This window comes from Hydra vulgaris, chromosome 01 (genome assembly GCF_038396675.1).
Source record: "Hydra vulgaris chromosome 01, alternate assembly HydraT2T_AEP".
Classification (NCBI taxonomy): domain Eukaryota; kingdom Metazoa; phylum Cnidaria; class Hydrozoa; order Anthoathecata; family Hydridae; genus Hydra; species Hydra vulgaris.
The window spans coordinates 18,313,394-18,339,688 of NC_088920.1; the positions used below are offsets into that span (position 1 = coordinate 18,313,394).

Consider the following 26,295-nt stretch of genomic DNA (forward strand, 5'->3'; position numbering starts at 1 on the left):
TCAATAAAAGTAGCGTGCTCCATCCAAACTGATTTTGAAATTGAATACTTTGTGTCAACTGGACCACCTCTTGCCCAGTCAGAACGAAAATTTCTTTACGCTTTGTATATCACAAATGGTGGTGCAAAGTACCCATCAGCGTAGCAACAGTTTTTTTACAGTATAATGAATTTTTTCATTGTTGCCAGTAAGTTTAAATTCACGTCTTGACCCTTTTCGACACACTAAGGTTGCTTTTCTTTGATCACCCAAAAAGCTTGTTTCATCACAATTCCAAATATGCGACCCAGAAGTTGCATCAGTCTGTTGATATTGCTTGGCGACGCATTCAAAATAACGATCAACTATTTCTGGCGTACAAGAAGCGTCTCTTTTACATGCTAAATTATCCGCTTTTCTTGCTGAAGTTTCTTTTAACCAGCTCTTCAAAAAGGCATAAAACTAGTCTTTACCAGGCTTGCCATTTTTGAATAAGTGCAATTAATCTTCGCGTTTAAGGTGGCCACATACAAGTAAGATTTCATTTTGGGTTTAACCATAAACCCAGTCACCAAGTAATTGGAACGCATGCACCATCAATCTTTCTATTTCGTTAGAGGGTACCGTCGTTGCACCTGAGCCATACAAGCCTTTGTTGTTGTTATTTTTGCGATCTTTGAGCGTTGAGACTGGAACGCCTTGTTTGAATGCAGCTTTTCTTAGTGATGTTTTATTTTCTTTCATATCAGTTAATGTGGCTAGTATATCGTCTTCTTGTATGCTTTTGTTTTTTTAGTTAACATGTTAAAGTGGGTGAGTTAAATTAAATTGAGTGAGTGGTGATTATATTGAGAAATAATATAACAATTTGTTTTCAATGATTAAGAGATGATTATATTTATAGTTTCTTTTTAATTAAATTGGAATTAACACCTTAGTCACCTAGTCACTTAGTCACAAAACTAAGTAATTAATCGAGTGTGCGGTTTTATCAGAAAAAAAAGTTTTTTTTACTTTTTTGATTTTTTATCAAAGTTTTTATTCTAGCTGCATAAAAATTATACTAAATTAGAACTAAATTTCCAATAAGATTGTGCTAAAATTAATTTTATATCAGTTTTGGGTCAAGCGCCATTTTGTTCGCAAGGATAAAAAAATATATTAAAAAATTTAAGTCCCCGTTAAAGTTGTTTAAAAAAAAATAAAATGGAGATAAATAGGTATACAATTTTATCAATTCGAATAGAGGAGAATAGAGTTCTATGTTTGAATCTATTTTTATTTTTTTCATAGCCATATCCGTTTCGTTTTTATTTGATAATTTCGATCAGTGTGCGGAATGATACGGTGTGCGGTTTGACCCGGTTTTACTCTTCTTATTAATACTAATTTGAATGTTTATAGTTTATATTATTATTTTTGCTATAAAAAAAAAAAATATATAAAGTTAGACTTTAATTAAATTTAAATACACGACTGGAGCAAAAAAAATACAACTTCAGTCTTTTCACCAAGCGAATTTTAAAAAAATAATTTACAAACGTTGCGTTGGTAAGTTATGATTTTAATGTTATATCACAAAGTAGTATATGCAAAAGATACATATAAAAATGCATATATAAGAGAAATTTTTACATTTCTTTTTTTTAACTTTTCTTCTTTATGATTTCGATTTTAAAATAAGTTAAAATAAGATAAAACATTAACAAGTAATGTTAGAAAGTTTGCAGCTAACATTATAAACAATATTTGTAAATTATATTGTTTTATTTATTATAGTGACTCATTCCTTGTCAATCATTTATTTATATTTATTCTTAACAATTATATTTAGGTTTTACTATTTATAATATTATAGATATTCTACTTATTATTATTATTGTTAAAATATTATTGTAATTAGATGATTGTAAATTTTGAGGAAAATAAATATCTTGTTTTGTTGTTGTTGTTTTTGTTGTTGTTGTTGTTTTTGTTATAATGAAAATGGTGAGCAGATTATCGCAAAAAAAGTATAACTTGACAATTTGAATTTCGCGCTCAAAATGTCCGCAAATTCAGGAAAATCAATGACGGCTGAACTGGTTAATAAAAAAACATTTGCTGTTTTTATAAATTAATAAAAAAAAATAGATCAATTTAATCGCCTTGAAAAAGAAAAAGTAAGAAAAAATGTTTTTTCACTCTGGAAGACAGGTGTAAAAAAAAGCAAATTTTGCAAAGCATTAAAAGGACAGTTTTATAATTCAAATGTTTACCGGCTCATCTAGAATAAGGTAAACTGAAGCAGACAGGTCCAAGAAGATTTGTGAGAACTTAAGAACTTCGAAATTTTGTTAACTGTGAAGTGCGACAAAATCCAAATCGATCAATATCTAGCTTAACTAGAGAGGCTTGTGTGTCAAGGAAAACACTGCAACGAGTCATTCATGAAGACTTTTTAATTTATTTATTTAGGTGCGCCGAGAAGTCCTTACGGACTTATCACAGAGCACAAACTTTATCGTACCCTGGAAAAAAAAAACAGTCTTCTATGAGTTCCCTATAACAATATAATCTATCTTAACAAATCCTTCATAATATATTCAACTAATGCTTCCTAAAAATTTTTTTTAACTCTTTTTTCTTTTTTAACTGAGTGTTTTTTTTTCTGTTAAATGTATTTAAGCAGTACTTGGTTAAATATAATCTTTTGTAACTGAATTATATTTTGCTTATATTACGATGTGAAAAAATTGTAACTTATATGTAGTTGTGAAAATGTAAATAAAATAAAAAAATCTGTAAAAAAATAAATGTTATAAAAAAACGTACCCCCTCCTCGGAACGGCCCTGTTTAGTAGCATTTTAAAATTGTAAACCTTTTAATATTACCTAGCATAAATTTATTTTACTGTTTATATTAAGTCATTTTTCTTTGTTTCTATTATTGTTTATAGAAGTATATTTATGCATTTTTAAAAAAACGACTCATTTAAGGTTCTGATGACATGATCTTAGTGATCTTCTTTCAGTTACCATGTTTAAATTGATTATAATTGTAAATTTTTTTTTTTTTTTTTTTTTTTTTCTCTCTCTGTTTTAATATAATATAAGATTTTACAACTTCGTAATATAAAATTTCAATAAATAGAATAAGTAAAACAGATAGGGGCTCAAAGAAGATGAGGATGACAGTACGTTATCGCAATCTTTTCATAGAGCCCCTATAACAAGATTTCAAAAAAATATCGTAATATGTTAATGCGTAATAAAATTTCAATAAAATATCGTAATAAAACGCGTAATTCGCTAATAAAATTGATAAGCAACCAACAAAAGTAGAAATAAAACAAAAACAGATTTATGAGAAATTATTCAAAGTATGATTAACCAAAAACATTTCTTATATTTTAAAAATTTCTTTTTTTGTTAAAAACTTGAAGGAACTTAACGAATTTACCGTGCCTTTGAATCCTTTTTGAAAGGTATTCCATACTTTTGGACCTCGATATAGAATGCTGTACTCTGAATATTTGTTTATTATCCGAGGCAGTTTATATGTGTTGGACATATTCGCTCTAAGATTATAGTTATCATTTTTATTTATTTTAAACTTGTTATTAAAGCTTATAGGAGAGATATTGTGATTATAACGATACATGAAAATTAAATGCTGGTAGATATTAATTTCAAACACATTCATCATTTTCATATCTTTCATTAAGGGCTTAGCGTGTTCACGCCTATTTTTTGAGTAAATGATTCTGCAGACATGTTTTTGTAGACTATAAATTTTTTTAATCTTTGCCGCTTGAGTACTTGCCCATGAAATGTTTGCATAGCTGATGAAGCTATGAATTAGCCCAAAGTAGATTAATTTAAGACTATTTTTATTGACGTAGGAGCGAACTCGATACATCAAACCTATTATTTTGGTGATTTTTGACTGGATATATATTATATGTGGAAGCCAGGATAATTTTTCATCAACAATGATTCCTAAGAATTTTATATTGGATTGCTTATTTACTAGTTTATCATTTAGAGATAGGTTAGGCAACTTGAGAGGAAGATTTTCTTCTTGTGTTTTTTTGTGAAATAGTATATACTTTGTTTTCTCAGCGTTAAGTGAGAGTTTGTTTGCCTTAAACCAGTTGTTTACTTTACACAGTTCAATATTCATGTCTGCATATAATTTCTTGATATCATTGTTGGTGAGAAATAAGTTTGTGTCATCTGCAAACATGACCGAGTTCATTTTTAAAGATGCATTACAAAAGTCATTTATATATATTAGAAAAAGAAGTGGACCAAGAATCGATCCTTGCGGGACTCCACATAAGACATTTAATACTCCAGATTGGACATTATTTACATATTGTTTTCTGTTTGTAAGATAGCTTTTAATCCAATAATAACTTTTATTTATTATTCCGTAATGCCTTAATTTATCTAATAGAATGCAATGGTCCACTGTATCGAATGCTTTTGATAAATCAAGAAACACTCCTAAAGTAAATTTATTATTTTCAAAACCATTAGTTATTTGATTTACTATTTCAATGATTGCATGCTCTGTAGAGAGATTTTTTTGAAAGCCAAACTGATTTGGGTAAAAAAAATTGTTTTTAATGAAGTAATCATAGATTCTATTATAAACTACACGTTCGAAGAGTTTTGAAAATACAGAAAGTATTGATATAGGCCTGTAGTTTGTAATGTCAGAATGATCATTACATTTGTATAATGGAATTACTTTTGCCAATTTAAGTACATCCGGAAATATCCCAGAATTTAATGAGAGCTTAAGTATATGAAACAGGGGTCTATTAAGACTGTGTTTGTTTGCAATAACTATATCACTAGATATCTCATCAAATCCTGGAGCCTTTTTTTTTTTTAAGGAGGCAAAGGCTGCCTCTAATTCTTCATAGCCTTATTCATAATCAAGCATGGTAACGTTATTCGTGGTTTTAAGATAGGTTTTAAATGATACAGATGTTGGTACAATTTTATTTACAAGATTTGGACCAATATTTGTAAAATATTTATTGAATTCTTCTGAAATTAGTTTTTGACAAAATATATCGTTATTTTCAATAACAATTCGTTTAGGAAGAGAAGGTGAATTTAGTTTTTCTCTTCCCATTAAGAGATTAATGATGGACCATGTTTTTTTGCTATCAAATTTGCATTTGTTAATTTGATTACTGTAATATTTATTTTTTTGCATTTTTAATGAGATCTTGGTAAAAAAATTTATAATTTTTGTAATTTTTTTCATTATCATTGTTTCTATTTTTCAAAAATTTATTGTAAAGTTTTTGCTTTTTTTTTGAGCACTTTAATAACGATTTATCCATCCACGGATTAGCAATTGCTTTTGACTTAATTGTTATTATCTCTTTTGGACAGGTTTCATTAAAGTACTCCAAAAATGTACTTAAAAAGGCATTGTAAGCTTCATTAGTATCTTTACATTTATATACGTTGTTCCATGTTTCTTGTTTTAGTCTACTTGTTAATTTATTAGTGTTACTCAATTTTAAATTTCGTTTTTTTAAATGTATAATTTTTGAATGACAATCAGACATAGATTTAAAGTTTTTTATTTTTATGAATATCGGGAAATGAATTTTTAATTATTGTTATCTTTTTTAATATTTATAACAATGTAATTGTACTACAATAAAGTAATTTAAACAAAAAAAAAATAAAAAATTAAAAAAAAAAACGTTTGAATATTCAATAAAGAAATCTATCGGTTTACAACTCTTCATTACTGTAGTTTAAACTAATCCGGAAAAGTAAAAATAAACCGGTTTTTTGGAAAATTAAAATTTTTTTTTTTAATATGAACAAAAATAATTATATGATGTTCTGCGTAAAAATTATTTCAAAATATTCAATATCTCTCAGATTAATGACCTATTTCCTTTTTTTAGTTGGAGTGCGATGCTTAGCGCGTCGCGTTATGGTTTCTGTATGTTGTATATAAATCTTAAAAAACAGTTGTTAAATTTCTTATTTGCTTGATAACTTTTTATACTTAGTTACTTGATAAAAAAATATTGATAAAAAAATATGCAAAAAAAAGTCCCAAAGATTTGTATAAATTTGAACAATAACCTTAATATAAATTCTCCTTTTGATTTTGTAAAGAATACTCCGCAGAGTGACCTAACAGCAACATTCCCATCTAAAAACAATGCTCCCATCAAATCCATTTATTCATAGCTGAATGCAGCAGCTGAATGGACAGAAGAACTTGACAAGAAATTATTTTCTTGCCTAGTTCTCCTGTCAAAATATCTATGACACTTGGAGAGCACAAACATTCACCTACATATGACTCATGTTGCCAACCTAATCATTAGTTGTAACATGTACAAACAAACAAAAGGAAAGGGTCACCATTCATACTTGTTTCAAAAGCAAAATTATGATAGCTTAAGATAATTAACAACATGTTTTAAGTTATTATTATACTTTTGGAACCTATTATCATAAATTAGTAATAATTAACATCAAAACCTGAAGAATCAAAGACTATCACTTCTTTACTCAAAATATTTACACATTGACAACTAGATGGCAATACCAAATATAAAGACAATCTGGGCAATGAATTAATTTATCTAAAGATTTAACTTTAGTGCATATACGACAAGGTATATTCAGCAAGGAATCAGAAGTAGAGAAGTGGTTTTCTTTATTTATATGGTTGCCGTATCTTGATGTTAAGAGTGATATAGATGAATTATACAACTTGAAAGTTAGAGCTCGTTTTTTCAATATGTTCCAATTCTCAGCTTGTTTTTTCGCAATATCAAAATGCGGAACTTGCTTTCTCTTTTTCACGCCTTGCTTAATATCAGTGCTATCTTGGGTATCTTCACGAGTAAGTGGCATCCCATCGTCTTTGTTATTATTTGCTGCAACATTATAAGAAATTTTTTTTATGTTTACTTTAAATATTAATAACAAACACAACAGTGAAAACAATTTCTTGACAATACTTAAAATTTATGTAATAAATTTATATACAAAGTATTGCAAAGTATTAAAAAAAAGAGAATTTGTTTTTTAAATACTTTGTTGTATTACAGAAAAATTATTAAAATCAAATGATGTAGGCCATTACCCTGCTAGCTTACGCTTTCATAGCTTTCTGCATAGTAGGTAGCATTTATGATACTAATTTTATATAATTTAACGTAGTCAAAATGAAGAATTTCTTTTTAACTAAGCATTAAATAATTTCGCAAGATTTCATTTTAAAGCAGATTTATAAACACCCTTTTTAATAAACGTATTTTAACTCAATTTGTTAAATAGTTTAAAAGGAAAGAAATACCGTTGACTTAATTAACTTGACTTTGAAAACTGTTTGAAGTATACCGCTTTCTTGTAATTTTTATATTTTTACCAACAATATTTATTGTTATTTTCCTTCTAGCTCGAAAGCTTCGCGAACCTCTAGAAGACATGGTGAACTAACTGAAAAGAATAAACAGGGTGTAGCAAGACATGCACAGTTTGATGACATCAAAAAAACAGCGCCACATATGTGGCGGTGTTGCGCATACATGGTTGATGAGATCGTAAAAACTTTATTTCGATGAGATCGACAAATTTTACTTCGGATCGGGTGGGTAAATAATGTTGTTGAGACAAAAAAAGCAATATCGATTTAAAAAATATTCTCCAAACGTGATTGAGGATTGCTTACAAAATTATTGATTGACATTACACGATAATCTTTCATTTAAAACAGGTTTTGTCCCTGAAAAGCTAAAAACTGCACAAATCACGCCGATATTTATGTCCGGAGATGACTCAAATATTTCTAATTATAGGCCTATATCTATTTAAACTTGTTTTTCAAAATTACTTGAGAGAATAATGTACAATAGGCTTTTTAATCACTTATCAGAAAACGACATGTTATATTCAAAACAATTTGGTCAAAAAAAAAAATTCAACGGAACATGCAGTGGTTGAACTAGCCAATCAAATATCAAGTGCATTCAGTAGTAACTACTTTACCTTAGGAGTTTTCATTTAATTCAATACATATGAGGGCTATTAATGTAATTTTTAATCCCAACTTGGCTGTGCCCAATGACTCTAGCCATGTAACTAACGGAGTGACCCATTTTCGATGTCAGAATGCACTTTTTTCTCATCTTGACTCAAGTGGCAGCACAACCTATTATTAATTAATTTGTTATTTTTTACTTAATAAAAAAAACCACCTAAATTAAATTTTTTACAGTTCACAAAGGTTTACAATTAAATAATCGTCTGTGGAGTTTATATCAAATAAATATTCGTAATTGCCCGCAACTGCGTTTGAAAATAAAACTTTATTTGTAAAATAAATTCTTACAATTTTGTCGCACTGAAAATCGGTTTTTTTTTATACAATGCGAGTTGCGTTTAAAATAAATTTGTTAAAATGTTGTTTAGTGTTGTAAAGCCTTTGCTTTTATTTACAATAAAAATTAGTTTTTAAATATAAATGGATAGTAAAATTTTATAAATATTTTTGGGGTGTCTTATCATTATGTTGCGCAGTTTACATACATGCATAGTTGAATAAATATATATATGTATATAATTATATTTAAATCAATAAAATTTACATAATAGGTTTGAAAATCTAGTGAGCTACGTCTAAATATATAATATATGGTTTATTTATCCTATTAATAAACCTATTAATAATAGGTTTGAAAATCTAGTGAACTATGTCTAAATATATAATATATGGTTTATTTAGCTATTTAAAATAGTTAAATAAACCATATATTATTATAATATAATATAATACCATTATAAAAAATTTTTATTAAAATTATTAAAATTTAGTGAACTATGCCTAAACATATAATATTATTATATGTTTAGGCATAGTTCACTAAATTTTAATAATTTTAATAAAAAAATTTTATAATGGTATTATATTAATTTTAATGTTATAAAATTATAAAAATGTATACATATAATGCAGATAAATTTAATAACAATATACAGATAATGTATGCATATAAATTTAATAATGAAATATTTCATTATTAAATTTATAAGCATACATTTTCTGTATATTGCTCTCATTGTATATAAGTATAGTATATATATATAACATAGTTATTTATACTATAATTATATACAATGATATTTAAATATTTAAGTACATATTGTAAATGACAAGTTATGTGTGTGTGTGTGTGAGAGAGAGAGTATATAATATTGTATATATTATATATAATGTTATATACAATATATATAATATTATCTGTGAACATTTAATATGTATATATATATATATATATATATATATATATATATATATATATATATATATATATATATATATATATTATATGTATATGTATGTATATATATATATATATATGTATATATATATATATATATATATATATATATATATATATATATATATATATATATATATATATATATATATATATATATATATATATATATATTGGGGATGCAGCAACATTTTTGATGCTCAGACTTACAAGTTTTTGTTGTTGTTTTTAATGAAACTCAAAATGTATTAAAAGCAAATTCTAGTTAGCATTATCAATACTTGATAGGTACTCAAAAAGAATACACAAAAACAACATTAAAATTTCTTGTTTCCCATTTTAAAATTGCTTTGCTTAAATTAGGAGCAAAATACTATTATATAGCAACAAAAAGATTTTACCAGCATTAAAACAACAGTTGTTTTTATTTAAAATAAATAAATGCACTCTAAGGTAAGAAACAAAAATTTTTTGTAGAAGAATCTATCTGAATCAATACATTATCATGTCGAAACTGATTGATACAATATATTAAGTTATCAAAATATTTGTTGCATCCCTAATATATATATATATATATATATATATATATATATATATATATATATATATATATATATATATATATATATATGTATATATATATATATATATATATATATATATATATATATATATATATATATATTTTAAACAACTTATATATATTAATATAAAAATTAAATATATATATATATATATATATATATATATATATATATATATATATATATATATATATATATATATATATATATATTTAAACAACTTTAAAATGTATTCTACACAATAGAGTGCTCAATGTTCTAAAAAGAACAGAGCAATTATATATTAGTAGAAAATCACTTAACAAATTTTTTTTTCATTTTACACTGTGTTTCATCAACAAAAATTCATCAGAAAATCTCTTTTTATGATTTTCTAATAAATCTTTGTTGATGAAACACAGTTGAAAATAAAAAAAAAGTTTTGTTAAGTGATTTTTACTGATATATATATATATATATATATATATATATATATATATATTATATATATATATATATATATAATTAGTAAAAAACACTTATCTAACTTTTATCTTCGACTTGGAGTTTCACCATTGCTGGATCATCAGGAAGAGTACTCTTCCTGATGATCCAGCAATGGTGAAACTCCAAGTCGAAGATAAAAGTTAGATAAGTGTTTTTACTAATTATTTATTGCTCTGTTCTTTAAGAACATTGAGCACTCTATTTGTAAAATACACTAACATAATATATATATATATATATATATATATATATATATATATATATATATATATATATATATATATATATATATATATATATATATATATATATATACTTACATATATATATATATATATATATATATATATATATATATATATATATATATATATATATATATATATATATATATATATATATAAGTAGAAAATAATAAATACAGAAATGGTTAATTTGATCTCAAATTTGAAAAAATCAAGAATGTTCAAAGTTTTCAAAACAAATATTTAACAAAAATAATTAAAAACAAATTTTTCTTTTTTTCTGAAAAAGATCAATCACTTAATATAATATTTACAAAAATTGCCTGATATTTTGTTGCATGTCCATTATTTTTTTTAACTTCAACTAGTCTTTTGGGCATGCTGTTGATCAATTTATGGCATGTTGATTGTGGAATAGCGTACCATGCTTTCACAGCCTCCCACAGATCCGTTTTGTTCCAAAGCTTTTGTTTTGCAACCTCATTCTTTTCAATTTTCCATAAATTTTCTATGGGGTTTGAGTCTGGTGATTGTACTGGCAAGTCTAAATATCTTATACCATCATTTTGGAATCATCTCTTTGTGATAGAAACTTTATGTTTTGTATCATTATCTTGTTGAAATATCCAGAGCGGCATGTTATCCTCAGCATAAGAAAGCATTATTTCTTCAAGTATATTAGTATCAATATCAGCTGTCATAGTGTCTGTTATTAAATAGATAGGACCAATACCAGATGACGATAAACATCCCCTACCATAATGCTTCCATCATCAAGTTTAAGTGTTTTTTTAGTGTAATGTGAGTCAAACTCTTTATTTGGTGGTCTGCAGACAAACTGCTTACCATCTGATTCAAAGAAATTAAATTTAGATTTATCTCTCTGCAAAACTGTGCCCCATTTTTATTTGTCCATGCAGAATATTTATGACAAAACTCTTTTCTGGCTTTTATATGTTGTTTTTTTAATAAAGGCACACTTCTAGGTGATCTTGAAAACAAATTAGCTTCAACTAAACGTCCTCTAATTGTTTGTGCTGTTACATTTAACTCTAAGTTTTTTTTAATGGTGTTGCTGGAGATAAATGGATTTTTTTTAGCTTCACGAAAAAATAATTTATTTTCTCTGTTCTCTATTTTTGGTTTAAGCGTGTTTTGAACTATTCCAACAGAATTCTTAGTTATTTTTGAAATCTCTTTATAAGACTTTCCACTGCTTTTAAGCTGTTGAATTGCTAAGAGTTCAGCTGAGGTGCAATGTGACTTTCTACCCATAATATCTTAAGTTAAAACTGCTGTATGAATTAATTTACTAATATACATACTAATATCACCATATCAATATATTGAAAATACTTAAATATTGAAAATACTTACAGATTAAAAGTAAGAGGCAATATCTTCAACTTCAGCAATGTTTTTTACTCTAATTGTAATTAATTAACTGAAATGATATTAATGTATTAATATATTAGTAAAATGATGTTAATATATTAGTAAACTGTAAATAATTAACTAAACATACATAAAAAACTTATTGAACATACTATGTTTCAAAATATAGAGTAAAATATTCAGTAGCATAGGAAGGTCATATCAGTTTGAGGGGGAGTGACTAGAACAGCCAGGGTTGGATATTTGAAGGGGACGGGTGAGGAAAGTGACCCTCCTCTTAAATAAATATGGGTTAAGAGGCCATTACCTCCTCCAAATCCTCTTCCTACTAGATATTAATAATAACCGGAGTCAAACACATATTTGAAAAGTATTAACAGTTGAAAACTAAATAAAACACCGAGATTAATATTTACCCTATTTATTATTTTTTCCAGTAAATTTCTTAAATTGAAAAAAATTCATAATTTCTTTAAAAATATAAACAACAATAAGGTTTATAAAAACATAAAAATTAATATCAGTTTACATCAATTGCTGTGAATAAAACATTTTTATAAATGTTTAGATTTAGTGTATTTATTATTTTTTCCACCTCTGTATATATATATATAAGCGGCAGATCTAGCATTTTTTGGTGTTTGAGATAGCGAACTTTCTGACATGGAGCGAATGCCAAACATTTTATTGTTTATACTTATGTCAAATAAGGGTGCTTGGCAAACAACTGCGGTGATTAAAGCCTGGAAACAAAAAAGCTCTAAAATTTTAGCCACATTTACCCCAAATGTGAGAGCAGCAAGTTTACAAAATATATATTTTTAAAATATATTTTTTCCAAAATTTAGGGCTTTTTTGTTCCCAGGCTCCAATCATTGCATTTTTTTGCAAAGCGTCATTATTTTATATAAGTATAAACATATAAATGTTTGGAGTTTGTTCCATGTCTGAAAGTTAGTTATCATAAGTAACAAAAAAGCTGGATCCACGCCTGTATATATATATATAAAATTTTTTTGAATAAAAAATATTTTAAGGGGTCCCTCAAGACCCTCGAATATTTAATGGTTCCCTAATATTTTCAAAAAAAAGTTTTTTAAAAGTATGTCAACCTGTTACTCAAATGAAGCAAAATTATATAAAAATTTTAAAAATAATATTTAATTTGGAAAAATTTTAACTTATCAAAATTGTCATAAAAATACTTAAAAAATGCATTTTTTTGTTTTTTTGTTAAAAAACGTAATTTTTCATGTAATAAAACCAAAAATAACAATTTTATATTTGAAATCTATATTATTTTTGAAATTTTTATATAATTTCGCTTCATTTGAGTACCAGGTATTTTTAAAAAATATTAGGGACCCATTAAATATTCAAGGATCTTGAGGGACCCCTTAAAATATTTTTTATTCAAAAAAATTTTAAATCTAGTTTTTTGTATTAGATAGAACACATTAAGGGGGTCTCTGCATATATTTTTCAAAAATGTTGTTTTTTGGGACACCCTAATATATATATATATATATATATATATATATATATATATATATATATATATATATATATATATATATATATATATAATAACACACACACACACATACAAACACACCTATTTCTTAACAATTTTTTAAATAGATAATAGATATTCCAGACAGTTGATTTAGTCAATAATATCAAATAAATCAACAGCACTGCATGCAATTAACCTTGTCGACTGTCTGTTTATGTACATTACGGTGCAAAATAAAGTTATTTATTTTTATGATAAAAATTAATAATATTTAAAAGATAAAGTTATTTATTTTTATGATAAAAATTAATAATATTTATAACAAATATTTATCTTTAAAAAAAATAAACAAGGACTTCAAATTTCAGTACTTTGAAATCAATTGTCTTCATAAAACACATACCACCATAAAAGTTACATATATATATATATATATATATATATATATATATATATATATATATATATATATATATATATATATATATATATATATATATATATATATATTTATATATATATATATATATATATATATATATATATATATATATATATATATATATATATATATATATATATATATATATATTTGGGTGCCTCCAAACTCCCAGACATTCAAAAATTGATCTGTCCCTATTCTTAAAACTTTCTATTGGTTCTCACAAGACACCCTGTTAAATTTTTTCAAAATTGAATGAGATTTAGGGGGGCCACCTCAAGTCTGAAACTTGCAACAAGACCCTAAACAGAAGGAAAAAAAGTTTTTCAAAAGTATGTCATGTTGGGTCTCAAAAGAAGCAAAAATTTATAAAAATTTCAAAAATAACAAAATTTGACACAAGAATTATTATTCTAAGTTTTATTGCATAAAAATTATTATTTTTTAAATAAAAATTAAAAAAAACCTTTTTTTTCATGTTTTTGTCAAAAAAAAATTTCAAGGTATTTTTAACAAAAAAATGATAACTATTTTTGAAATTTTATTTACCCTAATATATATATATATGTATGTATATATATATATATGTATGTATATATATATATATATATGTATGTATATATATGTATGTATATATATATATGTATGTATATATATATGTATGTATATATATATGTATATATATATATATATATATATATATATATATATATATATATATATATATATATATATATATATGTATATATATATATATATATATATACATACATAGATATTGTTTTTTTCCCCTCACATTTTGGTGTACTAATCAATAAATGTTTATAAAATGGGAAGGAAGAAAATAAAATTTTTGGGATTAGAATTGTCAGTACTATTGAGTTACTTATCAAGTTTTACATACATAAGTTATAAATATAAAAAATTTATTTTTAAATTCATACTATAATCTCTCAGCGTTCAAAAATTATGACTATACAAAATTTAAATATCTCAATTTTAAGATTTTTCAAACTATGAGGGGATTTCTAAAATTTTTTTTGAGATTATTGTATGAAATTTAAAGTTTATCAATGAATATAAATTTAGTTAAGAATAGTAAAAAAATTCTATCAACCTGTTGCAAAGATTAAACATTTTATGGTTTGCAAAAAACATTAGATGTTTGATCTTTGCAAAAATGATGATCGTATATCTAATGCAAAAATGCAGCATCTCCTCTGTATCTATATTAGCTTTTTTTAGTTTTTTTTATTAGTGTACTGTTGTTTTCTTGAATATCTTAAGGTTAATACAATAGAATTGGAAACTTACTATATCGGATCACTAATTATAAAATAGGTACATATTTTTATTAGTTTTATTTGTTTGTCTAAATTTTTTTATTTTAAATTTTAATATATATAAATATATATATATATATATATATATATATATATATATATATATATATATATATATATATATATATATATATATATATATATATATATATATATATATATATATATATCAAGTCGAATCTCAAATCAAATTATCATTTTGAGGATATCTATTTTTTAGTTGAACTTAGATTTCCTCAATATGCTTATTGGAATTGTGATTCAATTTGAGTTGCGAATCAAGGGCTACTTAAAATCGTAATTCGATTCGAAACTAAAAATAGTAATTCGCAGGGCCCTAATATATATATATATATATATATATATATATATATATATATATATATATATATATATATATATATATATATATATATATATATATATATATATATATATATATATTTATTTAAACAACTTTAAAATGTATTCTACAAAATAGAGTGCTTAATGTTCTTAAAAGAACAGAGCAATTATATATAATTAGAAAATCACTTAACAAAAACAAAAAAGAAAATGAAAAAAAAATAAAAAAAATTTTTGTTTTTTGATTTTCCACTAATATGTATATATATATATATATATATATATATATATATATATATATATATATATATATATATATATATATATATATATATATATATATATATATATATATATATATATATATATATATATATAGATATATATTTATTTAAACAACTTTAAAATGTATTCTACAAAATAGAGTGCTTAATGTTCTTAAAAGAACAGAGCAATTATATATAATTAGAAAATCACTTAACAAAAACAAAAAAGAAAATGAAAAAAAAAATAAAAAAAATTTTTGTTTTTTGATTTTCTACTAATATGTATATATATATATATATATATATATATATATATATATATATATATATATATATATATATATATATATATATATATGTATATATAAGGGCCCTGCGAATCACCTTTTATGGTATCGAATCGAATCCGAATCAAATCAGGTGTTGATTTACAAATCAAGTCGAATCTCAAATCAAATCATCATTTTGAGGATATCTATGTTTTAGTTCAACTTAGATTTCCTCAAAATGCTTATTGGAATTGTGATTCAATTCGATTTGCAAATCAAGAGCTGCTTCAAATCCTGATTCGATTCGAAACTAAAATTAGTGATTGGCAGGGCCCTAATATATATATATATATATATATATATATATATATATATATATATATATATATATATATATATATATATATATATATATATATATTTATTTAAACAACTTTAAAATGTATTCTACAAAATAGAGTGCTTAATGTTCTTAAAAGAACAGAGCAATTATATATAATTAGAAAATCACTTAACAAAAACAAAAAAGAAAATGAAAAAAAAAATAAAAAAAATTTTTGTTTTTTGATTTTCTACTAATATGTATATATATATATATATATATATATATATATATATATATATATATATATATATATATATATATATATATATATATATATATTTATATATAAGGGCCCTGCGAATCACCTTTTATGGTATCGAATCGAATCCGAATCAAATCACGTGTTGATTTACAAATCAAGTCAAATCTCAAATCAAATCATCATTTTGAGGATATCTTTGTTTTAGTTCAACTTAGATTTCCTCAAAATGCTTATTGGAATTGTGATTCAATTCGATTTGCAAATCAAGAGCTGCTTCAAATCCTGATTCGATTCGAAACTAAAAATAGTGATTGGCAGGGGCCTAATATATATATATATATATATATATATATATATATATATATATATATATATATATATATATATATATATATATATATATATATATATATATTTAAACAACTTTAAAATGTATTCTACAAAATAGAGTGCTTAATGTTCTTAAAAGAACAGAGCAATTATATATAATTAGAAAATCACTTAACAAAAACAAAAATGAAAATGAAAAAAAAAAGTAAAAAAATTTTTGTTAAGTGATTTTCTTCTAATATGTATATATATATATATATATATATATATATATATATATATATATATATATATATATATATATATATATATATATATATATATATATATATACAGAGAGAGAGAGTTGCAAAAAAACACGTTTTTTTCCTCTTGCGTTTTTTTTTGGTTTTTTAGGTTTATTTTGACTTTTTAAACAAGTTTTTTATTTTTCTTGGTAAATAATTTGAAAAAGTTTTTGTTATATTGTGTCTATTTGTAGTATATGATCATTATAATCACAAATACAATGTATAAACACCAATTTAAAGTTAATGTTTTAATAAAAAATTTAAAAAGCTGTTTATTAAGTATATTGATTACGAGGTTTAGTATTAAGTTAGTTATAAATCTAGGTATATTGTATGAGAATGTTTATTTGTCATGTTTTACTTCTTAAATATTGTTGTACATCCTAAATATTACACTCATTATATACAGAAACTATACTTGTCCATGACAAAATAACTATTTTTCATAATTTAAATATACTAATATACAATATCATGTTTATTTAATATCAGACTTCAAATCTTTAAAGAAATAGACAACCCTAGTATTTATTATGTAATAATTTAGTCTTACATTGTTTGTTAAATATTTTGAATTATATTGCCAGTAAGCCCTTATAATAAAAGCCTTAACTTAATTTAATTTACATATTCTAATATTTTTGAATAATAATGTTTTATTACTTTTAATTCGTTATTAATTTAGTGCTAAGTAGTGTAGTACTGTGTAGTGTAGTATATACTCAATTAAAAAAAAGTATAAATATTTAAGCAAAAAAAGTCAATAATTTAGTAATTTTAACATGTATTTAAACTATAAAAGATATTCTAAATGGATGTGCTTTCTGCGTCCGAGTCTTCCTGCCCTAGACTACCTTCATCTAATGATTCATAAACAAAGTCACTGTCACTTTGTATATTAACTGCTTCAGACTCTGACCAAGGCATTGAAGTGCTAGGAACTTTATTTACACTTGCGTTATTAATTTGAAGAGTAGTTATGCTTGTACCATTTTCATAACTGGTGTTTTCAACATTCTCAAGTTTTAAATTTTGTGAAATGAAAACTAGTTTTCCAGCCCTTTCAGTCGTTAAGCGATTTCTTTTTGCCCTATGAATATTAGAATAAGTGCTAAAACTTCTCCCACATGCTGCACTTGAAGCTGGTAGCTGAAGAATTATAGATGTAACTTTTGATAGTTCAGTTAAGGAACACAACCCTTTCCACCAATTTATGGGTTGAGTTATTCCAACTGCAGTCCAAATAAAAGGTTTTGAAAATATACCACCCTTTGATTGATAATTAGCCAAGTTAAACATCATAATTTCTTTGTTTACTTCAGGCGTACTTGCAGCAATGTTGTGTATCGCCTCACATGCACCAATCTATAAAAAGATTTTCTTTCAATAATTTTACAATTACTTTATTAATTTAAATAGTATTTTCAAATTTGAAAATACTATTTAATATAACTCTAAATTTTTTGAAAATTTTACTTTTAATGCCCAAGGCTAAAATGTATTTGGTTTTAAGAATCATATATGAATTATGTGTAGTAAATACCTTTTGTTCTCCAGTCAAGACTCTGCCTTGAAATTTGGGATCTAGTATATTGGCAGCCAAGTGAATTTCTGTTAAACAAAAATCTTTTCTTTTCTTGAAGATTTTTTTGGCTTCTTCTTCCTTTTTTGAGAATGGGCTAACTGTTAAGTTTTTAAAATGTGGTCTTCCAAGAAGTGACAAGTTTCCAGAACAGTAGATAACATGGGAGTATTTGATTCAGTTTTCTTTATTGCATCAGCTATTAGTGACAGCAATTTGAAAAAACCTTCAACCCTGTCCAAAAATCATCATAGAAGAATATTTTTTGTTGCTGAATTGAGTCCACTGTTTTCAGAAATAGAAAATGTTTTTAATGGTTGCTTATTTTTCTGTACGCTACCTAAGCATACTACAGTTGATCCCCACCTTTAAATAAAGCACAAAGAAATTATGATAACTTTAATAAATTTAGAGTAAAGTAATTTACAAAATCTATTTTTATGATTATATAATAAAATTAGTTACATAGTTCAATTTTTTTTGTAATGTACATTATATTTATACTTTTAGTTGTATTACCTAGTTCGTACAGGTAGTTTCAAGGAAATGCATGTTACTACTCCAGCTGATTTTTTTTGAAGATCTCTAAATGCTGAAACAGATAAATAAGAATTTTTTATCTCTTTAACAATATCAGTTACTTGTGACATCAAAACACTTAAAGTTGTCAATTTTAAAAAATCTGTGAACAGTAAATTTAAACCATGTGAAATGTATCCATAGCAATGAAGATGGGGATAACAATCTTTTAGACGAGTCCATGCATTTTTCATATTTGCAGCATTGTCAGTCACAATGCCCAAAACTTTGTTAGGATTAATTTCTTTTAAAACTTTCTTTATTTCATTTGCCTTATATTCACCAGAATGGCTTAATGTTCCTACAAAACAGTTTAGGATATATTATATATACTGTACTATATAAGTATTATAAACCTATTTACTGATATATTATTTCTGCTTACTGAAATGGTTTTCAGTGTTGTTTGTTATATCAAATAATTGTTATATAATGTTATATAAAATATCAAATATATGATAAATATAATAATATATCATAAATATAATAATATAATAATATATATAATAAATATAATAAAATATCATATGTTATATAAAATATCAAAGTTAATTATAAAATAATATGCATATTTTAAAAGTCTAACAGTCTGTTAAGTAAATCCATTGTATACAGTACTAGAATTATGGTTTTACCTGTAGGCAATGTCTTACACAAAATGGGTGATGAAGAAGGCAATGTCATTACAAAGTTAATGATTCATTTCTGTAAAGAAGAAACAGCATATAAACAAATATGATCTGTTTATTAACTAAATAATATAGCTTCAATTCCATCAACTAATATTATAATAAATTGTTACTGTACCTTAAATTGCTCCATCCATCACACATAAATCTAAGATAATCTGCAGTTGCTACCATTTCTTTAACATTTGCTGAAATCCTTGAAAATTCATTATCTAACAACACATTTGACACTTCATGTCTTGACGGAAGCTTATAAGCAGGACGTAACTTGTTCAAAAAAATTTTCCAATAGTTTTTTCTACTATATGGAGTGGCGATCCACTAGCATATATTGCTCTGGCTAGGTGTGTATCAATCAGTTCCTGCAAAAGATAATGTCATACTGGTACATCAGGCAATCATGAAACCAATTTTAAGTCTATACATCATGAATTTTTAATAAGCTAGTTGCCATATCAGTTAATTCTTCAATTAAATCCTAAAATTTAAAAATACAATACACACCTTTTCAGTTTTTGTCATGCTGTCAAACACCGAACTTGGCGTTTTACTTCTACAAATTGATTCAGAAGAGGATGTTCCAAAAGAATCAGATCGTGGATTTTTTGCTTTTGGTTCAGCATCTCCAGAAGAGTCTTGTTGTTTTTGACTATGATCTAATTTATTTGCATATAGACTTTTTATTTCTTCAGGACATTTTCGACATTTTTCAATATGCTTAGTCATTCGAGTTCCGTTTTTAGACATAATGTCAAAGCAAAAGGAACATTTAACTCTTTCCATTTTGCTAATGTGTTTCATAGGTATAAAAAAATTGGCAACTACTGTTTTATTTCTCCCTCCTGTATGGCCTTACTTTACTTTATTTTTATAATTAAAATTTACTGTTATGCAAAATATCTAAAATTTAAATATAATTAAATAAAGAACATAATTGATTATTAAAAAGAGCTTTTATAACTGCTTATAACTTTTTATTTGCAACTCAAAACTTTATGAGTACAGTAAATTAATAATAATAATATATATATATATATATATATATATATATATATATATATATATATATATATATATATATATATATATATATATATATATATATATATATATATATATATCAAATATTAAATAAAAGTAAATGTAGTTAAGTATAATAAATTTACATAAGAAGGGTTTATTGTGTCAATATATAACAATAAAGTCAATAAAAATTAAATTGAGGAAGATAAAATTAACTAATAATTTTTTATACAGGACTGCTATAACCAAGTTAACCTAAACATTAACAATAAAACAATTACCTTTAAACATACCAAAAGTAAAAGAATTTTAGTCAAATTCAACCTTAGTTTTCCTATATAAATCTGAAATTAAAATGTGTTTAATAATATTGCCATTAAAGTTAAATTTAGAAGCTTAAATGAATAATTTTTATATATTTCCCAAAAAAACGACCAACAAAATGTGTCAAATTTCTCTCTCTCTCTTTCTCTCTCTCTCTCTCTCTCTCTCTCTCTCTCTCTATATATATATATATATATATATATATATATATATATATATATATATATATATATATATATATATATATATATATATTCAGGCTATTTCTGACCACACAAATAGATTTTTGTGGTAATTTTACCGCAGCTTTTTGGTATTTTGAGAATCTTTCAAAAAAACTTTTACAAATCATTTACAAAAAAAATGACAATTTTTTTGCAAATGACAAAACAAAGTGATTTATAAAAAAACACTTTTTCCAACAAAAAAAAAATCTTTATCCAAAAAAAAAAAAACCCCTCAAAAATTCAACTAAAATAAAGCAAGGTCTAAAAAAATATGAATGTATAAGAAAATTATGATAAATAATATTTACAATTACATTTTTTACAAGAAAATTATGATAAATAACATTTACAATTACTCTATTCTAAAAGAAAACAAAGAAATAAAATTGGAGCTAAGTCTGATGCGAGAAAAATTAACTCATCAAAGTAAACTTATTAAAAACCTTAAAGTATCAAACGAAAATACCCAAAACGTAAAATATGATTATTATGCACAATGTGAAAATAAACATTTTAACTACGACACGCAAAATGAAAATAAAAATTCTGAAGTCACCGCAAATTTTACGAAAGATAGCTTTCAGCAATCTTGCGGCAAACCAACAATCAAATCTATTGTTTCAAATTCGATTAATTGTGATTCCTTATATCCAAATAATATTGAAATTAAAAATACACAAAAACAACATTTTTCAAAAACATTTGCCAACGTTGTGGCTCAAACGCAATCAACCGCAAGAACTTCAGAGAAAATTTCTGACGTAATAAATGACAAAAAACTGAAAATGAGTATTGAACGAAATAAAGATGACAACTTTATTTTAATTGGTAAGAATAATAAACCCGTGCGGCCTGTTGCACGCCACCAAAATTTATCTTTTGAAAAAAAGTACCGTAAGGTCGAGCCTATCTTTGGTAACTAAAATTACTGATCATAAAAGCATTGCAGGCGAAAAAATTGTACGTAAATTTGATGTCTTTGTGGGAGGCATATGCAATCAAATTACTGAAGAAGATCTTAAAAATTATATGATAAGTGAAATAGACATTACGCCATTGTTAGTTGCCGTAAACAAAATAAACGAGTATAATTGATCGTTTCGAGTTACAATAAACAGTTTGGAAAAAGTCAAGATATTCAACCCTGAGGTATGGCACAATAATATAATTGTAAAACCTTTTAGGACAAAACGCTTTTTCAAAAACAGTGAACAAAATCTGGTATCCAACGGGAGCCAGGATAAAAATTTTAATTGAAAATGGATCCAGGCAGCATAAGAGAAAAAAACAAGCCTTCAACAACTTTCGATATATGTACTTTTAACTGTCAGGGACTTAAGTCAAACATTGAATTTACAAAGTCACTTATACAATCTTATGATATAACGTTTTTATGTGAACATTGGATATCTAAACTTGAATACTCCATAATAAGAGATTTATTTAATAAAACACACTCCATTTATTTCCATCAGTCTAATAAACATGTAAAAGGTCGACCATTTGGCGGAAATGCGTTCTTTATACGAAGAAATCAATTCCAAAATATTAGAGTACTTTACGAGGATGACCATATTTTAGCAATAAATTTCGAAAAAAATGAACTTAATATTATAGTTATTGGAATATACCTCTTCTCATCGCGGAACAGCCTCTCATCATTGGAAGAATACAAAAGTCAACTAGATATCGTCAAAGGTTTAATTAATAGTTACGAAGGTAACGGTAATATAATTATAGCCGTTGATTTCCAATCTTTTCCACACCAAATATATGACTTATTTGAAAGATCAAATTCCAAAAGAAACAGTTATTCTGTCCACTTATCTGAATTTTTAAAAACAAATCAATTAGAACTAGTAGATGTAACTAAAGGTTCTGGCCCTTATTATACATATCGGCACCAGGCGCTACCGAATTCGTCATATATTGATCACGTCGCCATACCCAAATATACAAATTTCCTAAGTCTAAAATGCATTGTTCATCCTGAGTGCTCAAATAACTTAAGCGATCATTTACCACTTTCAATATCAGTTGAAGTTGAAGGTAAGCACACTAAATACAATACCACAATAGAAGAAGATACTAATATTCCTAGCTACGCTTGGAACAATTCTAACTTTATAAATTCATATAATGATCATTTAACCAATTGCTTTAACTATCTTAATTTTACTGATAATTATGAATACGACCTTATTCAAATCTATAAAATAATTGCTGGCAGCGCTCAAATAGCTTTCAAGGAAACTTTAAGAAGTAAAAAGCAATGTTTGTATTCAAAATCTTGGTGGACACCTGAATTAAGTCGTTCTAAAACTATTCTTTCAATTCATTTCAACAAATGGAGGGATTCTGGTTTTTTAAAAGATTTAAACTCCGTAACTTTCAATCGTTACTTAATGGCTCGTAAAAGCTTTCGCAAAGCCGTCAAGTTGGCTCAAAATAATAAAATTTGCGCACAGTATACTAAAATTGAAAAGTTAAAAAATATTAGACCAAAAAACTTTTGGAATGCTTTTAGATGTTTAAACAAAGACATAAATTCTAGATTATTTACCATAAATAATAAAAAAGACAAAGAATCCATTACTTCAGAATTTGCAAACCACTTCGAAAAAGTACTGAATACTTCAAAAATAACACATCGTAATGGAAATCATCAGAGAATTCCCCCGTGTACAAAACATGATGATGTTATAATAACTGAAGAAAATATAATTAGGGCTATTTCGAACCTAAAATTTAAAAAATCTCCTGACTCTCTCGGTATCTCAGCAGAACATTTGAAATATGCAAATTGTGATACTTTAACAAAATGGCTCATCAAATTTTTTAATTATTTTATTAATTATGGATGGACACCATTATCAATGTCGACGTCTATTATTGTACCCCTTGTTAAATCGTATAAAAAATCTTTAGATAGCCCGAACAATTATCGCGGTATTAGCATTATACCAATTTTTACAAAGGTTCTAGAATACCTAATCCTTATTATATGTCCGGATATTAGAGATACTCACCCCCTACAATTTGGATTCAATGCTAACTGTTCAACGCTACATGCTGAATTTCTAATTAGCGAAACAATTAAACATTACAATAGCAACAATTCACCTGTATACCTATGCTCTTTAGATGTAGAAAAAGCTTTTGATAGTTGCAACTGGAATATCCTATTTGATAAATTATATTTCGATAAAAAATTACCACTCTGTATAGTTAACACTATCTCTTCGTTATATAACAATAGTAGTGCAACAGTCTCATATCAAGGTTGTAAATCAAACTCCTTTCTTCTAAAGCAAGGAGTAAGACAAGGATCGATTCTTTCACCTCACCTATATAATATTTACACTGAAAGTCTTCTTGAAACTATTACAAATCAAGGTATTGTTGGTACATCGATATATGGTAACTTCACTGGTGTGGTGGCATATGCGGATGATATCATACTTTTAAGCTCTACCCTCTCTGGTCTCAAAAAGCTAATAAAAACATGCAATATTTACAATAATTTAAATTGTATTAAAATAAATGCCGACAAAACTGAATTCTTGATTTCAGGTGAAGCACAAATACAAACCAATACGATAACGATATCTAGTAATAAAATAAATCTTTAGAATAAACTTAGACATCTGGGATTCACATGGAATACTAAACATTCAACTTTTGCTTCACTCAATAATACAAATGTTGATGAAAAAATTTCAAACTTTAGAGTTGTTGTTCAAACTCTTATTCAATCTGGAATCCGGTTTGCCCACCCAAGTTCTATTTCTTATATATATAAATTATTGGCAGTCCCTACCTTAACTTATGGTATGGAGATATGTGAAAATAATTCTGATTTGATGAAAAAGCTAGATGTAGTTGGAAGGAGTGCACTAAAATCGCTTTTAAATATTTCAAAACACAGTAAGAACTATACAAATTCGCTATTTAAAATCCAGGAAATTTCAAAAAGTATTCAACAAAATAAATTAAACTTGTTTCTTCGTCTTCTTAATAATAAAACAACTTCAGACATTATCTTTTCACAACTGAAACACCCCTTATTTAAACATTCGTTTGTTGGCGATATTCAGGACCTATGCCGTTTTCGGATGCTAAATTTTCAAAACTTAATTCAAAATAAAAAGAAGATAAAAATAGCACTTTTTAAAAGTGAAATTCCCTCCGAAGTTGAACAAACTTTGAAACATGCAATAGAGTGCTGGAATGCGAAAGAGCAAAGAGGAATTTTTAAACAAATTCTGGAAGAAAAAATTCTTAAGTGAAAATCACGAGAAATAACTTTCTTATTTTTCTTTTTTTACCTTGTAAATTACATTGGGTGTTAAATAAATGAAATAATAATAATAATTTGAATTAATAACTTTTATCTTTTATAACGTTTTTATAAAATTAGGCGACACTTCTAATGAAATCAACTACTTACTATTAACAACTATTTAAT

General features: G+C 25.1%; 1 long non-coding RNA gene across 2 annotated transcripts in view; it reads left to right on the forward strand.

Annotated features, from left to right (window-relative positions):
* Positions 1-15,218: 15,218 nt before the first annotated feature.
* The window catches only part of LOC136074806 (uncharacterized), a 30,733-nt gene continuing 19,656 nt past the window's right edge, over positions 15,219-26,295 (forward strand). For both annotated transcript variants that reach the window (XR_010635454.1, XR_010635455.1), the window contains exon 1: positions 15,219-15,314. This is a non-coding gene — a long non-coding RNA (uncharacterized LOC136074806). The remainder of the gene's footprint in view (positions 15,315-26,295) is intronic.